Source organism: Eretmochelys imbricata, chromosome 24, assembly GCF_965152235.1.
Source record: "Eretmochelys imbricata isolate rEreImb1 chromosome 24, rEreImb1.hap1, whole genome shotgun sequence".
Classification (NCBI taxonomy): domain Eukaryota; kingdom Metazoa; phylum Chordata; order Testudines; family Cheloniidae; genus Eretmochelys; species Eretmochelys imbricata.
In genome coordinates this window covers 13089497-13109946 of record NC_135595.1, presented here as the reverse complement: position 1 = coordinate 13109946, position 20450 = coordinate 13089497, and positions in this window count along the sequence as shown.

Here is a 20450-nt window from a genome sequence, read left to right as displayed (position 1 = left end):
AGAAAGACTGACCCATAGTATTCTACAAACTCTGGAGGTGTTATTTAATGTAATATTAATCAGAACTCACCAACCCCAGCCACCTCTTTTCTGTGTGTGAATGCCTATTAAACCTAATTACTGATAACTGGCATCTTTAATCCTGATTGCACATTAAGGAAACAAAGGTGAATAATCACATCTAGACCTACGCTTACAGAATCACCCCTACCATTTCAGTAGGGGGTGGTTAACCAAATCAGTTCAACAGGGTTGCATCCCCTCTATTGTATTCAAACATAGGTCACAAACATGCATGTTTTATTCAGAATATAGGAACTTTTTTACTTTATTTTAAATACGTTTTGTTTTCCCCAGGATTCTACTACATGCATTTCAGCTTTTTGCTGAAATGGCCATAAAGACACAATAGCTGGGTTCTCACAAACTATTTTTATTTAAAAAACATACAAACCCCTTCAAACCCTTCAAACCCCCGTTTTAATTAAAACCACACACAGGCCTTGTAACAGAAATACAACTGGACACTTAGACTTGTTACCAAGCCATAGTTACAGCCTTTTCCCTAGTTATCCTTTTATTTTCACCTATTAACGTTAGACATTTTAACGTTTGAGGTATGTAGCCAATGTTTACACACTGTTTGGACTTCTGCCATTTCTCAGGTGGGGCACTCTTTATGTGTTATGGGCTACAGCAGAGTTTACTTTTGAAAAATATGTTAATTTTAACCTTTTAATGACTTTGAGTTGCTAAAAAAGACTGACCCAAAGCATTCTACAAACTTCTGAGGTTTTATTTCATTTAATGTTAAACAGAGCTCATCACCCATCACCCCTTACTGTGGGTGAACACCCATCAAACCTAATTAATGGTAAAGTATCTTTAACCCCATAGAAATGCTAAGGAGACATGGGTGTGTGATTACATCTGAAGGCAACAGTTCCGTACAACCCCATTTTGTTCAAGAGGTAAGGGTTAAACCAATGCAGTTCAGTGATATTGAGCCAGCTGTATTTTACTCAAACACATCTCAAACATCCATGTTTTACACAAAATATAGGAGGTTTTTTTTTGCTTAATTTTAAACACTTTTTTTTTATTGCCCCAGGATTTTATTACACGCTTTTCAGCTGTTTGCTGTGACTATGTCTCTTTTCTCAAAGATACAATAGCTGGTTTCTCACAAACTATTTTTCTTTAAGAGACATACAACCCTTGCAAACAAACTGTGATGCTCCATCAAAACTTTCATCTTATTTAATTGCCAGACAGACCTTGTAACAGAAACACAGATAGTCACAAAGACCTTTTCAATACATATTTTTATTTACAGATAGCAAGTTTTATTATATTTTATATCATATGCTTGTTCCCTCACCATACTCTAACTTAATCCTTTTCAATTTACAGTCTTTTTCCTAAGCAGTGTTCTCTAACTTCTTGTGAGGATCAAACAATCATCAAACAATCAATATAATGCACTAATTTTGTTTAAAACACTGTTAGGATCTCAAGTGCTTTGCACAGCATTAACCAAGGTTACCTCTTGTCCTAAATTTTCTTGGGTTAAGCACAAACATTGCATTGCATAACCTATGGCAATAACAGTGGTTAATAAGCTTTCCAAAAAAAGTCAGCACACGGGGCCCAGAGCTTGCAGTTTCTGTCCTCTGAAGTCCAATTCACACAATCATGATGCTGCTGGCTTGGTGTGTCTATAACACAGCCCTCACAGTCTTCAAAACCTTCTCCCTAACACAGTGATTAAGGACAGCATAAACAGAAATGCATACAATAGACTGCATGACTCTTTTACGATCATGACATGCCACAGGCTCAGTTAGTTTTATGCCAAGGGCCCCTCTTAAATCCATATGGTTATCATCCTCCCTGTGCACAGTGTCCTGTTGAACAAGTTGTCTTGGTGTAGAGCAAAACCAAGTTGGGCTTTATTCACCCTCGCTGTCTGATGCAACACTCTGGGTCCCCTAGAAAGGCACAGACAAGCTTTTGAGAGGTTTTCAGAAAAGAAACAGCTGTAAGTCCACTGTTTTTAGATTTATGCAACCCCAGGTCAGTTTCTACTGTATTGCACTCCATCCTTGACTGCCACTTTTTATAGTCTATTTACCTGATCAGCATCTTCTTCATTAACTTTGTCCGACTCTGGTGACCCACGGTACCTTCCTCCACAGGGGCAGACGCTGGGCAGCCATCACACTTGTCAGTCTGCCTCACAAGTGCTTGGGTCTCGGGATCAGGTTTCAGCATATCCATCAATGGCAGGGCCAAAGGGCTCCCCTCAGCACTTCCCTCCTCCTCCTCCTCCTCCAGACTGCCTCTGCAGACAACCAAGCACCTTTGGAGCTAAAACAAATTCTGTATTTCTCATGGAGGTAATGAAGAAGGCCACGTTTTCCCTCAGTGTTTTCATGATCTCTGAGAAATGTGCTCTTGAATCAAAACCACCTCTTCCACGCTGTGATCAGACTCCCTGGGGCAGTGCTGCTGACTGGCCAACTGTTGAGCTCCAGAGATCAAGGGTTCCCACCTAAACTCTTGTGCTTTACCAGTGGGTCTCAAACTTTTTTAATGGCGACCCCTTTCACATCGCAAGCCTCTGAGTGCGACCCCCCTAATAAGTTAAACACACTGTTTAATATATTTAACACCATTATAAATGCTGGAGGCAAACGGGGTTTGGGGTGGAGGTTGACAGCTCATGACCCCCCATGTAATGACCTCACAACCCCCTGAGGGGTCCCGACCCCCAGTTTGAAAACCCCTGTGCTATACCTATTCTGATTGCTACACATTTGCCTTCCAGGAGGGCCTCTGGGGGTGAAACCCATGCTGACTGGTAGAAGGCAGTAGGATGAGTTCTTAGCAGGGTCACATGCCACCCTTCCTTCTGGTCATGTGTCAGTTTCAACCCTGGAAGTAATACCCATGGGAGGGGCTTATGTTGACAGGAAGGTGGGGCCTTAGAGGTCAGGATCAGGGTCAATGGGTTTGATTGACAGTAGTCCCTTAGAGTACTTATAGCCCCACTCAGATTTTTTCTTAGGCCCTTGCTGGGAGAGAACAAACAGCCTCAGCTGTTCCTCTTTTGAGTACCCTACTAAAACCACTCCTTGCTCCCCCCCACCCCGGTCTCTCACAGACAGAGCAATAGGCCATGCCTTTTGTTTCCTGCCTTGTTCATAAAATCATTCATATAATACGCACAACAAACACACCCAGACTATATACTCCATCTGTACTACATCCCCCAGAATTCTCAGCTGTAAAAGTCTGAAGTTTTGCAACCCTCATACTGGCCATGCCTACACTCACAAGACCAGTGCCCAGTTACATATGAGTAATACTGTTGCCGGCATCCAGTGCCGAGAGGCTGAACAACAGCTTGAGTTGGTTCGTTACCCGGTGTGCTACACCCAATAATCACAACGGGGTGGAGAAGCAGAAAAGTTTATTTGCAGCTGCAAAAAGGTACAGGGAGAATAAAATCTCAAATCCTGCACACAGAGCAGGAAGTTGCACAGGCTTTTATACATCCTTTTTCCCAGCATATTTATCCAATAGCAAGCTGCCCCAAGTATCCATATAGCCAGCCAATCCAGTTCCCAGCTAGTTCCCTGATTCTCTGTATCATTTGTTAAACTATACATAAAGCTGCTTTATTCAGCATTGTTCTTCCATATCTCCCCTGTTTGGCCTTGCTTAGTTTCAGGCAGTCTGACTCTGCAACATAGTGTTGCAGATTCTCAGCATAACAGCTGTGTGTGCCTCCAGGCGGGGGGGCCAAGGACACTTGGGCCTAGTACGCAGAGCTGCTGCGAATGCCTCCAGGCAGGAGGGGGGGCCAAGGACACCTGGGCCTAGTGCAAGGGGGCTTCATCGACACTCGTGGTCTTCCATCCCCTCGAGTTACCTAGTGGCCATGCCCCAGTGTCCCCAACAATACCATTTGTTTCTTTTTTTAATGTCTTCTTGAAAGTTAATTTTAAAATATTCAGAAAATAATTTAGATCAGAAATTTTAATCCCTTCCCCTGGAAAGCCTGCTAGAAAGGGCATCATGATTTCATGGTGCTGGACATGATCCAAAGAGCTAGAACATCCCTTCTTGTGAAGTAAATGAAATGGGCTAATGTTTGTACACAAACCAGTGTCACCTTATTGAGTTCTACCTTTGAAAATAAATCTGAACCCTTGAAATGCACTGTAGATTCTTCTGCCAGAGGCAGGGGATAATGCTCCGGTATAGCCTTTTCATTCTCTAGTTGTCAAACAGGTGTTGAAGAAGCACAAAACGAATGCTAATCTTTGCCCCAAGGTGCGTATATTCTAAAGTATGTAATGCACAAATGGAATCTCTCCTCTGTGCACCATCATTGAGTTGCCACTATTAGTCTCCTTGTTTCCTCCCTTGTGTAACCCTTCTGCCAGGCCCATTTGATAGCAACAAGGGCCGGATTCAGTACATAGGGGTTCCCTCTCAACAATGCAATGCAAAACCGGCTCAAGCCCCCACCCAGTGACCTGGGAAAATCTTACACACACCCCTGGGCACCTCAAAGAGGCAATACTTCCCCTCTCGCAAGCATAGAGTCTCAGTGTAGCAGAAAATCTTTAACAACATGAGGTAAATGACATCAGCATTAAATTGGGAAAACACCACAATTAGGGTTCATAAACCAAACCATGAGCAAAGACCCATCACAGCAAATTGGGCCATGTCCTTTTTCCTTTGGTTCTTGAGTCCAGCAACCCAAAAATCACCCAAAGTCCCAAAAGTCCAACAACCCAAAGAGTTGCAGTCAGTGCAGCCCCAGAGTTCAAAAGTTTATCTACAGAGTTTTACCTCCCAGCCTGGGTGGAAACGGAAGGGTGTTAAGGGGCTCCTTATGTGGTCCAAGGCCAACTGCCCTGCCTCTCCATGGGGTTCTGCTACAGCCTTTACCGCGAGCCACTCTGCTCCACCAGTCATCCCACAAACTGTTCGGCTCCACCAGCCATCCCATGAGCCACTCCAGCTGCCCCACAAACTGCTCTACCAGCCACTCTGCAATATAGCCCCTACCCAACTACTTAACACAGCACTCAGTGCTTTCAGCTCTTTAGTGCTTTCAGCTCTTTAGTGCTTTCAGCTTGTAGTAAGGGAGCCTCAGTGCTGGTGCACTACTGGCCCAAAGTGAATTCAGCTCAGCAGCCTGTAACTAGACTTCTAACAGAATCAAAATTAGCTCTGCTAGTCCACAGAGGAGAGAATACAACTGGTATTTCAGGCTTACACTACAAATACCTATCCCCCAACCTCTCTCTATTCAGTGGAGTTTTGGAACCCATGTCCCTTGTCTAGCGAGTGTTACTTAGTTGATGGCGAGTCCCTCTGTCATAAAACAATTCCACTGTCTTTGATTCACATAATCAGGGTAATGACACTTTATTCTTCCTGCCCGAATAATAGAGAAACTGGGGATCCCACAGCAGCCAAAGTGACCATTTGGGCTGCTGTGAGCTCATGCTAGGCAGGGAGGGTGTGCCTATGCTAACAAGATCAGTCCCTGAAGTTCTTTTCCACAACTTGCCACAATTCACCACCAGATGTCAGGGTAGAGCTCATCCTGACTCTGCTTACACTTGTATTTGGTACTGGTTGGATCTGCATAGACCAGAGGTGGGCAAACTATGGCCTGCAGGCCACATCCAGCCCGCGGGACCCTCCGGCCCGGCCCCTGAGCTCCTGGCCCAGGAAGCTCGCCCCTGGCCCCTCCCCTGCTGTTCCCCATCCAGCGCAGCCTCAGCTCACCGCGCCGCTGGCCCAATGCTCTGGGGGTGGGGGGCTGCGAGCTCCGGGGGCAGCACAGCTGCAGAGCCCGGCCTGACCCGGTGCTCTGTGCTGCGTGGTGTGTGGCTGTATCGCCGCCAGCCACCTTTGCTCAGGGCAGCGTGGTGGTGGTGGTGGTGGTGGTGGGGGGGGGTTGGATAGAGGGCAGGGTAGTTGGAGGGGTGGTCAGGGGCCGGGGGTGTGGATAGGGGTCAGAGCAGTCAGATGGCAGGAAACAGGGGGGTTGAATGGGGGCAGGGGTCCCAGGAAGGCAGTCAGGAAGGAGGGGTTGGATGGTGCGGTGGGGGGCAGTCAGGGGTGGGGAGTCCAGGGGTGGTCAGGGGACAGGGAGCAGGGGGTGGTGGAGGGCGCAGGAGTCCCAGGGGGGCCATCAGAGGACAGGGAACAGGGGGGGTTGGATGTGATAGGAGTCCCAGGGGGCTGTCGGGGGCAAGAAGCAGGAGGGTCAGATAGGGGTCAGGGGCCAGGCCATGCCTGGCTGTTTGGGAGGCACAGCCTCCCCTAACTGGCCCTCCATACAATTTTGGAAACCCGATGTGGCCCTCAGGCCAAAAAGTTCGCCTGCCCCGGCATAGACCCTACACTCAGTTCTCTTCGGGCGTGTCTACACTGCACCTGGGAGCGAGTCTCCAAGCCCAGGTTCACAGACTCATGCTAGCAGGGTTTACACTTGCACTTTAAAAATAACTGTGTACAAGTTGCTGCTTGGGCTGGAGCTTGGCCAGAGAGTGGGGGATGTAGCCCAAGCTGCAATGTCAAAGCACATTCTATCTGGCTATTTTTAGAGCGCTACTGTCATAAACATACAACTAAGGGTAGCCTAGAATTCCTCCTTACCTGTAAGGGGTTAAGAAGCTCAGATAACCTGGTTGGCACCTGACCAAAAGGACCAATGGGGAAAGAAGATACTTTCAAATCTGGGGCGGGGGGAGGCTTTGTTTGTGCTCTGTGTTGTGTGTTCTCTGGGGAAGCAGAGAAGCATCAGGTCAGAAAACTCCTTCTCCTAAAATGAGTCTCAATATTGCAAAAAGAGTAAATAAGGCAAGGCACAGTAGATTATCTTTTGTTTTTAGCTTGTGAATTTTCCCTGTGGTTAGAGGGAGGTTTATCCCTGTTTTTTGTAACTTTAAAGTTTTGCCTAGAGGGGAATCTCTGTGCTTTGAATCTGATTACCCTGTAAAGTTACCTTCCATCCTGATTTTACAGAGGTGCTTCTTTTACTTTTTTTCTTTATAATAAAGTTCTGTTTTTTAAGAATCTGGTTTACCTATTTGGTTGGTATATTATTCTCAAGTCTTCCCAGGAAAGGGGGTGAAGGGGCTTGGGGGGATATTTTAGGGAACACGAACTTCAAGTGGTCCTTTTCCTGAATCTTTGTCTAACTCACTTGGTGGTGGCAGTATCCATCCAAGGACAAGGAAGGATTTGTGCCTTGGGGAAGTTTTTAACCTAAGCTGGTAGAAATAAGTGTAGGGGGTCTTTCATGCAGGTCCCCACATCTGTACCCTAGAGTTCAGAGTAGGGAGGAAACCCTGACAGCTACCATGTGTCTGTGGACTTGGGCTGGGAAGTTCACTCCCAGATGCAGTGTAGACATTCCCTTAGACTAGACTATCAGAGTTGAAATAGACCTCAGGAGGTAATCTAGTCCAACCCCCTGCTTAAAGCAGGACTAATCCCCAATCTTTGCCCCAAATCACCCCCTCAAGGATTGAACTCACAACCCTGGGTTTAGCAGGCCAATGCTCAAACCACTGAGCTATCCCTTCACCCTTCCAGCCCCCAATCCTAGCTGTCTTTCCCAGAGCCACAGAAATAGCACATGTGTTTCTCACTACCTCTCCCCTGTAGTGAGGAAAATGATTCTGCCACTGACTCCATGCCCCACACTACAAACTCACTTGGAACTAAGATCCCTGTCTCTCTCATCTAAGGCCTTGATAGCTCCATGGCTTGAGCCAGACCTTTATCAGGCCCCTTTTGTTCCTAGTGTGAGGGAGTTATGGTACCTTCTGCTCTCTGCTGGGGATGCTAGGGAGGGGAGGTGTCTGGGGAAAAGCATACTATGGACGCGATTACCAGGACCCAGTGACAGCTCTATTTATCACACAGAGAATTTGCAGCTTTCCCTACTCAGGGGAGTGTTCCCTCCTATCTTTGTTCACTTTTTACTTACAGTGAAAAATCTTTAAAGAGATTCCCTGTGATTGTACTCTTTACATTGCTGGCGCACACTCTGCTCACTGAGCAAGTCTGTAAATAATTGAACAAATGCCTTTCGCTTCACAGGCACCAGCAAAATCGGCTCAGCTTACTCTCAACAGCAATTATTTAGTGAGATTATCAATCAAAAAAGTTTTAATTTGGATAAGAAAATGAAATTCTCTTCACAGGCCTTGTAAATTGCTGATTAACACTGGCAGGTTTCTTGGCTCTCTCTGTCAGCACCCTTCTTGGGGTGCAGTGCTGGGAGGTAATTACTAGAGTTTAGAATAGGAATAATTTGATGCAGCTAATGTTGCATATTAGCAGTTTGCAGGAGTTTGTAGAGTTTTCATCTGAAACAGATAAACAAACTGAAACATGTCAGCCTGAAAGCAGAGGCCAAGGAGTAAGGAGGGAAGGCAGAAAAGCTGGGAGGGTGAGGGTGCATAGGCGCGGGAACTAGGGGCGTGGGGGTTGCTGCAGTATCCCCAGGCTCCTGACTGCCAGCCCTGCACCTGGGGTCCTGGCTGCCAGCCCCATAGTGGCTGGAGTTCCAGCTGCCAGCCCTGTGTGCCCAGGGTCCTGGCCTCAGCTCTGGGGGGGAGTGGATTGAGGTAAGGGGGCTGGCTTTCAGCACCCCCACTATTAAAAGTGTTCCAGCACCACTGTGCGGGTGAGTGGTTAGGGTGGGGTGCTGGTGGTGTTGAGTGGTATGAGCTCACCACCTGTTTAGGGTGTGGGCGGAGAGGCGCAGATCCGCAAAGGGATTTAGGCACCTAAAGCCCAGTTTCAGGCACCTAAATCTCAGATTTAGACACCACCCTGGCCCACAGATCTCCTGTGTGGCTGCCACCTAACCCTGTAGACATCTAAACTCACTCAGCACCAAAATTTTTGTTGTAAATAATTCCCTGTATTTCTGTCTCTGGGCACATGTACTGCAGCCTCACTCTAGGCACCCAAACCCCTGTCTCCAGCCTGAGATCCAGTGTGACCCATGAACCCGGGGAAGATAGGCACTCCTCTGGCTACTTCACATGTGGGGCCCAATCCAGTAGGTGGCCTGAAGATGCCTACCAGATAAGTCCCATTCAAAATCTGGCCAGAAGAGGAGGTGCCACTTTCTAACTTTCAGCCCAGCAGTTAGAGCACTCAGCTGAGATGTGGGAGACGCAGGTTGAATACCCTGCTCTCTGCCTGAAGTGTAGAAAGGATTTGAACAGGGGTCCTCCACACATCTCAGGAGCATGTTCTAGCCCCTGAGCTTTCGGATATTCTGGTGTGCGGAGCCCTCCATCTCTCCTGTGAGAGGTGTTCAACTGTGGATATATAATTAAAGAGACACTGGAGCAGGAGGTCTGTGTCCCTGACTCTCCCACCTTGTGGGTGGGTGCCCTAACCACTGGACTACAGAGTTATTCTCACTCTTTCTCTGGCCCTGTCAAGGTTTCTTCCCCACTCTGAACTCTAGGGTACAGATGTGGGGACCTGCATGAAAACCTCCTAAGCTTACTTTTACCAGCTTAGGTTAAAACTTCCCCAAGGTACGAACTATTTTATCCTTTGCCCCTGGACTTCCACTGCCACCACCAAACTTTATCTGGGTTCCTGAAAAAAAGTAGTTTGGACACGTCTTTCCCCCCAAAATCCTCCCAACCCTTGCACCCCACTTCCTGGGGAAGGTTTGGTTAAAAATCCTCACCAATTTGCATAGGTGACCACAGAACCAAACCCTTGGATCTCAGAACAATGAAAAAGCATTCAGTTTTCTTACAAGAAAACTTTTAATAGAAGTAAAAAGGAATCACCTCTGTAAAATCAGAATGGTAGATACCTTACAGGGTAATTAGATTCAAAACATAGAGAATCCCTCTAGGCAAAACCTTAAGTTACAAAAAAGACACACAGACAGAAATAGTTATTCTATTCAGCACAATTCTTTTCTCAGCCATTTAAAGAAATCATAATCTAACACATACCTAGCTAGATTACTTACTAAGTTCTAAGACTCCATTCCTGTTCTGCCCCCAGCAACAGCATCATGCAGACAGACACAGATCCTTTGTTTTTCTCCCTCCTCCCAGCTTTTGAAAGTATCTTGTCTCCTCATTGGTCATTTTGGTCAGGTGCCAGCTAGGTTACCTTTAGCTTCTTAACCCTTTATAGGTGAGAGGATTTTTCCTCTGGCCAGGAGGAATTTTAAAGGGGTTTACCCTTCCCTTTATATTTATGACAGGCCCAGTTAATACTGAGTTATTCAATTGTAGGAGAGCTCCAGATCTGCTATAGTTAAGATTCAGAACTGCTTCTTGTTTAAAGGCTGAGTCTTCTAAGTACTCTAAAATCATATGGATATTCGGATTGCCTTTGAATTTGCTGTGCCCCATTGAGGCATAGGGTAGAGTTAGTGATCCAACTTTGGAATCATTGGACCAAGGAGTCCTGAGATTTAGCCCTCTCAGAAAGGAGCTTTTCTTGAGGTTGGAAACTCTGACAACGTTTTTTTGTGCAGCTCTAGAAGTCAACCCATGACTCAATTTGACATCCTGGTCAAAATGGTCTCAATCTCTAGGTATTTACCCCAACTAGTGAATGGCACCCAGTGCCCTTTTGGGGGAACAAAATTGAGAACAGAATTCCAAAAAGAGTTTAGCTACATATGTAGCCTAAAGCTCAGAAGCCAGATGAATTACATAAGAATGGCCATAATGTATCAGAACAATGGACCATCTAGCCCAGAATCCCATCTTCTGACAGTGGCCTGCGTCAGATGCTTCAGAGGGAAAAAGCACAACAGGGCAATTATTGAGTGATCCATTCCTTATCATTCAGTCCCAGCTTCTGGCTGTCAGAGGTTTAGGGACACCCAGAGCATGGGGCTGTGTCCCTGACCATCTTGGATAATAGCCATTGATGGACCTATCCTCCATGGACTTATCTAATTCTTTTTTGAACCCAGTTAAACTTTTGGCCTTCATTACATCCTTGTCAATGAGTTCCACAGGTTGACTCTGCCTTGTGTGAAGAAGTACTTTCTTATGTTAGTTTTAAACTTGCTGCCTATTAATTTCATTGGATGACCTCTGGTTCTTGTGTAATGTGAAGGGGGTAAATAACACCTCACTATTCACTTTCTCAGCACCATTCATGATTCTACAGACCTCTATCATATCCCTCCTTAATGATTTCTTTTCTGAACTGAACAGTCCCAGTCTTTTTAATCTCTCCTCCAGTGCATGCTGTTTTATCCCCCTAATTATTTTTGTTGCCCTTCTCTGTATCTTTTCCAATTTTAATATATCTTTTTGAGATGGGGCAACCAGAACTGCATACAGTATTCAAGGTGTGGGCATACCATGGATTTATATAGTGGCATTATGATATTTTCTGTCTTATTATCTGTCCCTTTCCTAATGGTTCCTAATATTCTGTTAGGTTTTTTGACTGCCGCTTTACATTGAGCAAAAGTTTTCAGGGAACTATCCATGATGACTCCAGGATCTCTTTCTTGAGTAGTAACAGCCAATTTAGACCCCATCATTTTGTAGGTACAGTTGGGATTATGTTTTCCAATGTGCATTACTTTGAATTTCCAATGTGCATTACACTGAATTTCATTTGCCATTTTGTTGCCTAGTCATCCAATTTAGTGAGGTAGATACCTTTGCACATTAGGCTTCTGCACATTAGGCTTTGGACTTAACCATCTTTTGTACCATCTGCAAATGTTGCCACCTCACTGTTCTCCCCTGTTTCAAGATCATTTATGAATACTCTGAACATCACAGGTCCCAGTATAGATCCTAGGGGGACCCTAATATGTACCTCTCTCCATTGTGAAAACTGACCATTTATTCCTAACCTTTGTCTTTTAACCAGTTACTGATCCAGGAGAGGACCTTCCCTTTTATCCCATGACAGCTTTCTTTGCTTAAAAGACATTGATGAGGGACCTTGTTAAAGTTCAATACATTATATCATCTGGATAATCCTTGTCCTCATACTCGTTGGTACCCTCAAAGAATTCTAATAGATCGGTGAGGCATGACTTTCCTTAACAAAAGTCATATTAACTCTTCCCCAACATATTGTGTTCATCTATGTGTCTGATAATTCTGTTCTTTACTATAGTTTCAATCAATTTGCTGATACTGAAGTTAGGCTTAAAGGCCTGTAATTGCCAGGATTGCCTGTGGAGCCTCTCTTAAAAATCAGCGTTACATTAGCTATCCTCTAGACATCTGATATAGGAGGCTGATTTAAGCGATAGATTACATTCTACAATTAGTAGCTCTGCAATTTCATATTTGAGTTCGTTCAGAATGTTTGCGTGCTATCATCTGGTCCTTGTGGCTTATTATTGTTTAATAATAATTAAACAATAAAAAGGGCAAGTCATGCCTGACTAATCTAATTGCCTTCTATGATGAGATAACTGACTCTGTGGATGAGGGGAAAGCAGGGGATGTGTTATTCCTTGACTTTAGCAAAGCTTTTGATGTGGTCTCCCACAGTATTCTTCCCAGCAAGTTAAAGAAGTATGGGCTGGATGAATGAACTATCAGGTGGATAGAAAACAGGCTAGATTGTTGGTCTCAACGAGTAGTGATCAATGGCTCCATGTCTAGTTGGCAGCTGGTATCAAGCGGAGTGCCCCAAGAGTTGGTCCTGGGGCCGGTTATGTTCAATATCTTCATTAATTATCTGGAGGATGGCATGGATTGCACCCTCAGCAAGTTTGCAGATGACACTAAACTGGGAGGAGAGGTAGATACGCTGGAAGGTAGGGATAGGATACAGAGGGACCTCGACAAATTAGAGGATTGGGCCAAAAGAAATCTGATGTGGTTCAACAAGGACAAGTGCAGAGTCCTGCACTTAGGACGGAGGAATCCCATGCACGGCTACAGACTAGGGACCAAATGGCTAGGCAGTTCTGCAAAAAAGGACCTAGGGGTTACAGTGGACAAGAAGCTAGATATGAGTCAACAGTGTTCCGTTGTTGCCAAGAAGGCCAATGGCATTTTGGGCTGTATAAGTAGTGACATTGCCAGCAGATCGAGGGACATGATCGTTCCCCTCTATTCGACATTGGTGAGGCCTCATCTGGAGTACTGTGTCCAGTTTTGGGCCCCACACTACAAGAAGGATGTGGAAAAATTGGAAAGCGTCCAGCGGAGGGCAACAAAAATGATTAGGGGACTGGAACACATGACTTATGAGGAGAGGCTGAGGGAATTGGGATTGTTTAGTCTGCGGAAGAGAAGAATGAGGGGGGATTTGATAGCTGCTTTCAACTACCTGAAAGGGGGTTCCAAAGAGGATGGATTTAGACTGTTCTCAGTGGTAGCAGATGACAGAACGAGGAGTAATATTCTCAAGTTGCAGTGGGGGAGGTTTAGGTTGGATATTAGGAAAAACTTTCACTAGGCGGGTGGTGAAACACTGGAATGCGTTACCTAGGGAGGTGGTGGAATCTCCTTCCTTTGAAGCCTTTAAGGTCAGGCTTGACAAAGCCCTGGCTGGGATGCTTTAGTTGGGGATTGGTCCTGCTTTGAGCAGGGGGTTGGACTAGATGACCTCCTGAGGTCCCTCAATTTGTTCAAAAACCTCCTCTATTGACATCTCAGCCTGGGACAGTTACTCGGACTTGTCACCTAAAAAGAATGGCTCAGGTTTAGGAGTCTCCTTCACATCCTCTGCTGTGAATTCCAATGCAAAGAATTCATTTAGCTTCTCCACAACAGCCTTGTCTTCCTTGAGTGTTCCTTTAGCACCTTGACAGGCTTCATGCTTTTGCTGTACTTTAAAAAAGATTGCTGTTACCTTTTTGTGCCTTTTGCTAGTTGCTCTTCAAATTCTTTTTCAGCCTGCCTAATTATACTTTTACACTTGACTTGCCAGAATTTATGCTACTTTCTACTTTCCTCAGGAAGATTTGACTTCCATTTTTTTAAGGCTGCTTTTTTACTTCTGACCATTTCTTTTACTCTGTTGTTTTGGCATGGTGGCATTTATTTGGTGGTCTTCCTCTTTTATTTTATTATTATTACTATTATTATTATTATTATTAGTATTTATTAGGGTTATATATTTAGTTTGAGCATCAATTATGATGTTTTAAATATTTTCCATGCAGCTCACAGGCATTTCACTTTTGTGACTATTCCTTTTAATTTCTGTTTAACTCAACTCCTCCTTTCTATGTAGGTCCCCTTTTTAAAGTTAAGTGCTACTCTGTTGGGTTTCATTGGTATTTCCCCTCCCCCCTGAGGATGTTAAATTTAATTACATTGTGATCGCTATTACTGAGCTTGTCGGCTATATTCACCACTTTGACCATACCCTGTGCTCCACTAAATCAAGAATTGTGTCTTCCCTTGCGGGTTCCAGAACTAACTGCTCCAAGAAACAGTCATTAATGATGTCTATAAATTTTATGTCTGCCTCCAGTCCTGACGTGACATATACTCAGTCAGTGTGGGGATAGTTGAAATCTCCCATTTTTATTGGGTCATCTGGTTTTGTAACCTCTCGAATCACTTTGAGCATTTCACAGTCACCATCACCATCCTGGTCAGGTGATTGGTAGTATATTCCTAGTGCTATACTCTTATTTGTCAAGCATGGAATTTCTATCCAAGTGTAACCTGGGTTAACGGGCCTGATGAAAAAGGGAGCCAAGCTTGTTGCTCAGTAAACAAGAGACAGGGAAGACAGCAGTGTGCTCACCTCACCAAGGGTATTGTGCCTGGTGATTGGGGGAACCCCGGGGGACAGGAAGCTGACTAAGCCAATTGGAGAGGGGAGTGAGAGGAGAAAGTATGAATTACCTCCTAGCTGCTGCTCCCTGCCTGAGTGGAGTGTAGGCGATCTCTGACTGTTTCCCCTGCCTGAGGGGACCGTGGGTGATCCCCTAGGGTTGCCAACTTTCTACTTGCACAAAACTGAACACACTTGCCCCAGCCACTACCCCACCCCTCCTCTGAGGCCTCACCCTTTCTCCAAGGCCCCACCCCCTGCTCACTCCATCTCCCCTCCCGCTGTCGCTCAGTGTCCCCACCCTCACTCACTTGCTCATTTTCACCAGGCTGGCTCAGGGGGTTGGGGTATGGGAGGGGGTGAGGGCTTCAGCTGGGAGCGTGGGCTGTGGTGTGGGTATGAGGAGTTTGGAGTGTAAGAGGGTACTCTGGGCTGGGACCAAGGGTTTTGGAGGTTGGGAGGGGGATCAGGGCTGGGACAGGGGGTTGGGCACGGGGTGGGTCATGAGGGCTCTGGCTGGGGGTGCAGGCTCTCTGGTGGGGCTGGGGATGAGGGGTTTGGAGTGCAAGAGGATGCTCCAGGCTGGGACTGAGGGGTTCGGAGGGCTGGAAGGGGATCAGGGCTGGGGCAGGAGGATGGGGCATGGGGGAGGGGAGTAAGGGCCCAGCTGGGGGTGCCCATCTGTTTTGTGGTCAATAAGGCAATCATCTGGTCACAAGTGTCCACATCTTTTGTTTTGTTATAAAAATGAATGATGTCTGGTTTTGCTTCAGCCCCAGATGTATTACCACTTTCCTCTTTTTGGGTACATAACTCACAAGGGTCATATTTTCCTGGAAACCAAACAAACCGGAGGGGACTGGTTTTTGCTGTTGGGGAAGGAACTGAGCAGGAATTTCAGGCTTGTTCAAGCTCACTGTGCCAACCAAAGTAAGTTTTTTTTTTTGTTTGTTTTTTTTTGGGCAGCAAGTCCCTTGCAAGACCAGCACTGGTGAAAAAAATTATCCATTGTGATATTTCTCCCTGTTTCTTCTAAAACTTATGCCAATTTGTTAATCACATTGGTTGCCAAATTTTTTGCTGCTGTTGCATTCCCTTCTCTGCCAGTCTATATGTCAGTATTTAAAACATAAGACATTGTAGAGTCACGGCATAGCCAGAATTTGATGCAGTGCCTGGGTGAGTTTGAAGGCATATGCTGCCTGAAAGGGCAGCGACCACGGAAAGCCACCAGCTGTTCATCAGTGGTGACACTCTCATAGGTAAACCAAACACCTGGGTAGAGTACTAACAAACAAACCCCATGTCTCTGAAATAGGAGCAAGATTAATGGTCTCATTTTGACTTCTGCATGCTTCTCTGTTGTCGAAATGCAGGACGCTTGTTGAAGTTTGAAATTGATGGAGTGAAATGGTGGCTCTGAATTCTGACTTTTCATGGTCACAGCTAGATCTATAAACACCTTCTAAAATAAGCCGTCCCAAATAGGCATGAAGTTCTGTATCTAGTATTGGCTGCCAAGTACTCCCAAGCAACTCAGCCCCATACTTGTTAGAATTCTGGAGAGTGAGATTAGACCTGAAATTAAATAAAGGTTTCTAACCATCTGAGGAGTGAAATTCTGCAACAGCCGTGCAAGGGGAACAGTGGGAGCAAAAAACCTAACTGGCTCCAACCTGAGCTAGATAACTTTATGGAGGGGATGGTATGCTGAGACTGCCTACAGTGACATATTGCCAATCTGTGACTGTAAATGTCCCAAATGTCTGGAGATGGGGCACTAGATGGGGAGGGTTCTGAGTTACTACAGAGAACTGTTTCTGGTTGGAGGTTTTGCTGGTATCTGTTCTGTCTTTCCCCATTTTTCAGCTTTGCTCTTGGACAGGTAAAAGTGTGCAGGCACATCCCGACTTTTCTGCACAGCAATATCACTGGAGTCACTTTCCTCAGTGATTTCATCTTCCCCTGCTTCCGCGCCACCACCCTGTGCCACAACACCGGGCTCCCAGTCAGAGTCATCGCTGCTAACCTGCACCATGTCAGAACCATCGGGTTCCTCTGTGTCAATTCCCAGGAACTTTTCTTGTCATTTTGTCTCACTCAGAAGCAAAATACAGCCAGTGGAGCTTTGAAACACAGCCACTGCCATTGATGGTAACAGGGCAAGAGGCGTTAAACTGAAACTGCTTCTGTCAAAAGCAAGTCTTTTCCCCAGCAACAGCATCTGTCAAGTGTGGGCTTGCCAGAAAATGTATCTGACAACTGTGGCTTCCCCAGAAACTCTTCCTAGCAAGTGTAGGTTCCCAGAAATTTAATTTGACAGTGTTATTTTCAAACAAACTCAATGTGCTAGACAATTGTGTTGATACATGAGGAAAATGTCATCTGGGATCTCACAGACACTTTTGGTGATTGTATTTTTGTGAAAAACAAAAACCACTGAAATGATGATGATAAAAACAATGCTGAAAGGTTCACATAATCATGTTATAACTGCTTCCTCAAAATATAAACAAGCAGGTGCTGGAATACCTGGATAATTAATTTGGGGTCTAACTGACCCCAATACATTTTGAGTGGCTTTTCTGCTACACTAAAACCACAACAGGAATGCAGACAAAACCATGCTAACAGGTTGTCCTCCTCATAGTTTGAGAATACTTAAAGAAAAAAGAGGCAGTGATTTGCCTCTCACATTTTATTAAAATGTTTGTACATATTTGGGATCCAAGAGACTCCCAAAGACCTTGGAAGTGTACTTTCAATTTCCCCATTGACAAACATTGAGGTTTCTAACGGACCCCATTATCTTTTTAGTGCCTTTTTTTGCTATGCAAAACCCACAAAACGTAGGATGATAAACCCAATGCAGAAAGATCGATCACATCCTAGTATGAAAATACTTAGTGTATGAAGAAGCACTGGTTTGGCATGCAAATTTTTATTTATATTTTAGTGAGCGTCGGGGTCAGACCCCAAAACATTCTGGTGTATCCTAACTTTTGAGTGCCTGCATTTGCAAACCAAAAACCATTCTTCTAACCTTGTTTTTCACAGGTAATATTATAGGTTTCTTACAAAAGAAAATAGGCAAAGAGCAAATTTTATTATGCGCAAGCCCCTCCCTTCATTATGAACCAGGAGTGGGATTTGACCCCTAACCCTTTAACACTGCAGCACAGTTCTGTACCACTTGGCCTAAAATAACCTCATTTCTGGCTAAGACTATTAGTTTCTAGAGGAGGATATGCAACACACTGAAATAGGGGGTTACTTTTGACCAGTCCTCCACAGAATTCTTGGGTTACATCCTTTCCGCAGAGGGCATCTAGAGGGACCCCTGGAACGTGGAGGCTATCTGCAGCTGGGCAATGCCCACATGCCCCGGGAGTTCCAGAACTTCCTGGGCTTTGTGAATTTTTACCGATGGTTCACTGTAGGTTTCTCAGCACAAATAGCCCCCATGACCAGTCTCTTCCACAAGGCTGCCAAATTTGTTTAGACACCGAAAGTTCACCATGCTTTCGAACAGCACAAGGCTGCTTTCACCACCGCTCCCATTCTAGCACGCCCAGCTCCAGCCCAGGTGTTCATAGTGGAAGCCGATGCTTCCAATGTAGCCATTGGGGCCATACTTTCTCAGAGGCATGATCCAAACAAATGTTGCACTCCTGTGTCTACTACTCCTGAAAACTCGCCCTTGCTGAACAGAATTATGAGATATTAGATAAGGAATTACTCTCAATTAAATCAGCCCTCTCAGAGTGGCACCATCACCTCGAGGGAGCTCGACACCCAGTGCAAGTCTTTTCTGACCATAAGAACTTGAATATCTGTGTAAGGGCGTGAGCCTTGAACCAAAGGCAGCTCAGGAGGGCATTGTTCTTCTCTCAGTTCAATTTCATCATCAGTTATCATCCAGGAACCAGGAATGGGAAAGCTGATGCCTTATCCCAAAAGGGGGAATACTACCAAGAAGGCGAGGAGCCAAACCAAGAATCACCTAAAACCTTGCAACTTCCTTAGTGACACAATACACCAAGACCTACTTGATCTAATCTGATCTGCTTTGTGGGGTGATCAGTTACCCTAAGAGGTGATAGAACAGCCTGAGAAAATGAAAGTCAGAACTAAAATGCAATGCTCCAGATAGGATGTGATGATCTACCTTGGTGAGTGCATGCACATTCTAGTGGGGAGTCCCTGGCTAGAAGTGCTCCATCTCTGCCATGACACTCCATTGGCAGGCCACTTTGGCTGCCTTAAGACTTTCTGCATGGCTTCCTGTTTCTTCTGGTGGCCCCATATGCTAGCCGAAGTCCAGGACTACGTTGACTCTTGTGACCTGTGTGCATGCACCAAGGCCCTCAGTGATGTAGTATCCCTGGAGACCCCACATAGACCCTTGGCCTTGGTCACCCTGGAATTTATAGTGGAACTCCCTGACTCTGATGGCACATAATGGGCTTGACTGTTGTAGACTAATTGACCAAAATGGTGCACTTCATGCCCTGTAACAGCTTGTCTTCTGCTGAAATAATGGCTTGACTCCCACTGGTGCATGTGATCCATCTTCATTGGCTTTTAGACTGTATCACCTCAGGCCAAGGCCTACAATTTCTCTCACACTTCTGGCATGAAGCACTCCGGCTTTTATCTCATTCATGTGTCACCCCCAGACAGATAGGCAGACAGATAGGGTGAACCATGTATTAGAGCAACACCTAAAGTGCTTTGTCATCTACCATCAAGATAACTGGTTCTCCTTCCTTTCTTATGCTGAGTTCTCATACAACAATGCCGACCACAGGTGCATGGGGTAGAGTCCCTTCTTTGCAAATTATGTATTCCACCCTTGCTTCCACCTGGCCTTGCCAGCAGACTCCCCGAACCAAACAGCCACCAACTGGATCCAAAAATTCACCATATCCAAGAGGAGCTTAAGGATGAAGATGCGAAAAGAGACAACAAGTGGTACACAGACTGCTTATGCCAGGAAGGTCCAGCTCTCATGGTGGGTCAAAAGATCTGGCTTGCAGCAAAACCACTCCCTAAGAACTAGGGTGACCAGATGTCCCGATTTTATAGGGACAGTCCTGATTTTTGGGTCTTTTTCTTATGTAGGCTCCTATTACCCCTGTCATAAATATAAAGGGAAGGGTAAACCCCTTTGAAATCCCTCCTGGCCAGAGGAAAAATCCTCTCACATGTAAAGGGTTAAGAAGCTAAAGGTAACCTCGCTGGCACCTGACCAAAATGACCAATGAGGAGACAAGATACTTTCAAAAGCTGGGAGGAGGGAGAGAAACAAAGGGTCTGTGTCTGTCAGTATGCTGCTTTTGCCGGGGATAGACCAGAAATGGAGTCTTAGAACTTTTAGTAAGTAATCTAGCTAGGTATGTGTTAGATTATGATTTCTTTAAATGGCTGAGAAAAGAATTGTGCTGAATAGAATAACTATTTCTGTCTGTGTGTCTTTTTTGTAACTTAAGGTTTTGCCTAGAGGGATTCCCTATGTTTTGAATCTAATTACCCTGTAAGGTATCTACCATCCTGATTTCATAGAATCATAGAATATCAGGGTTGGAAGGGACCTCAGGGGGTCATCTGGTCCAACCCCCTGCTCA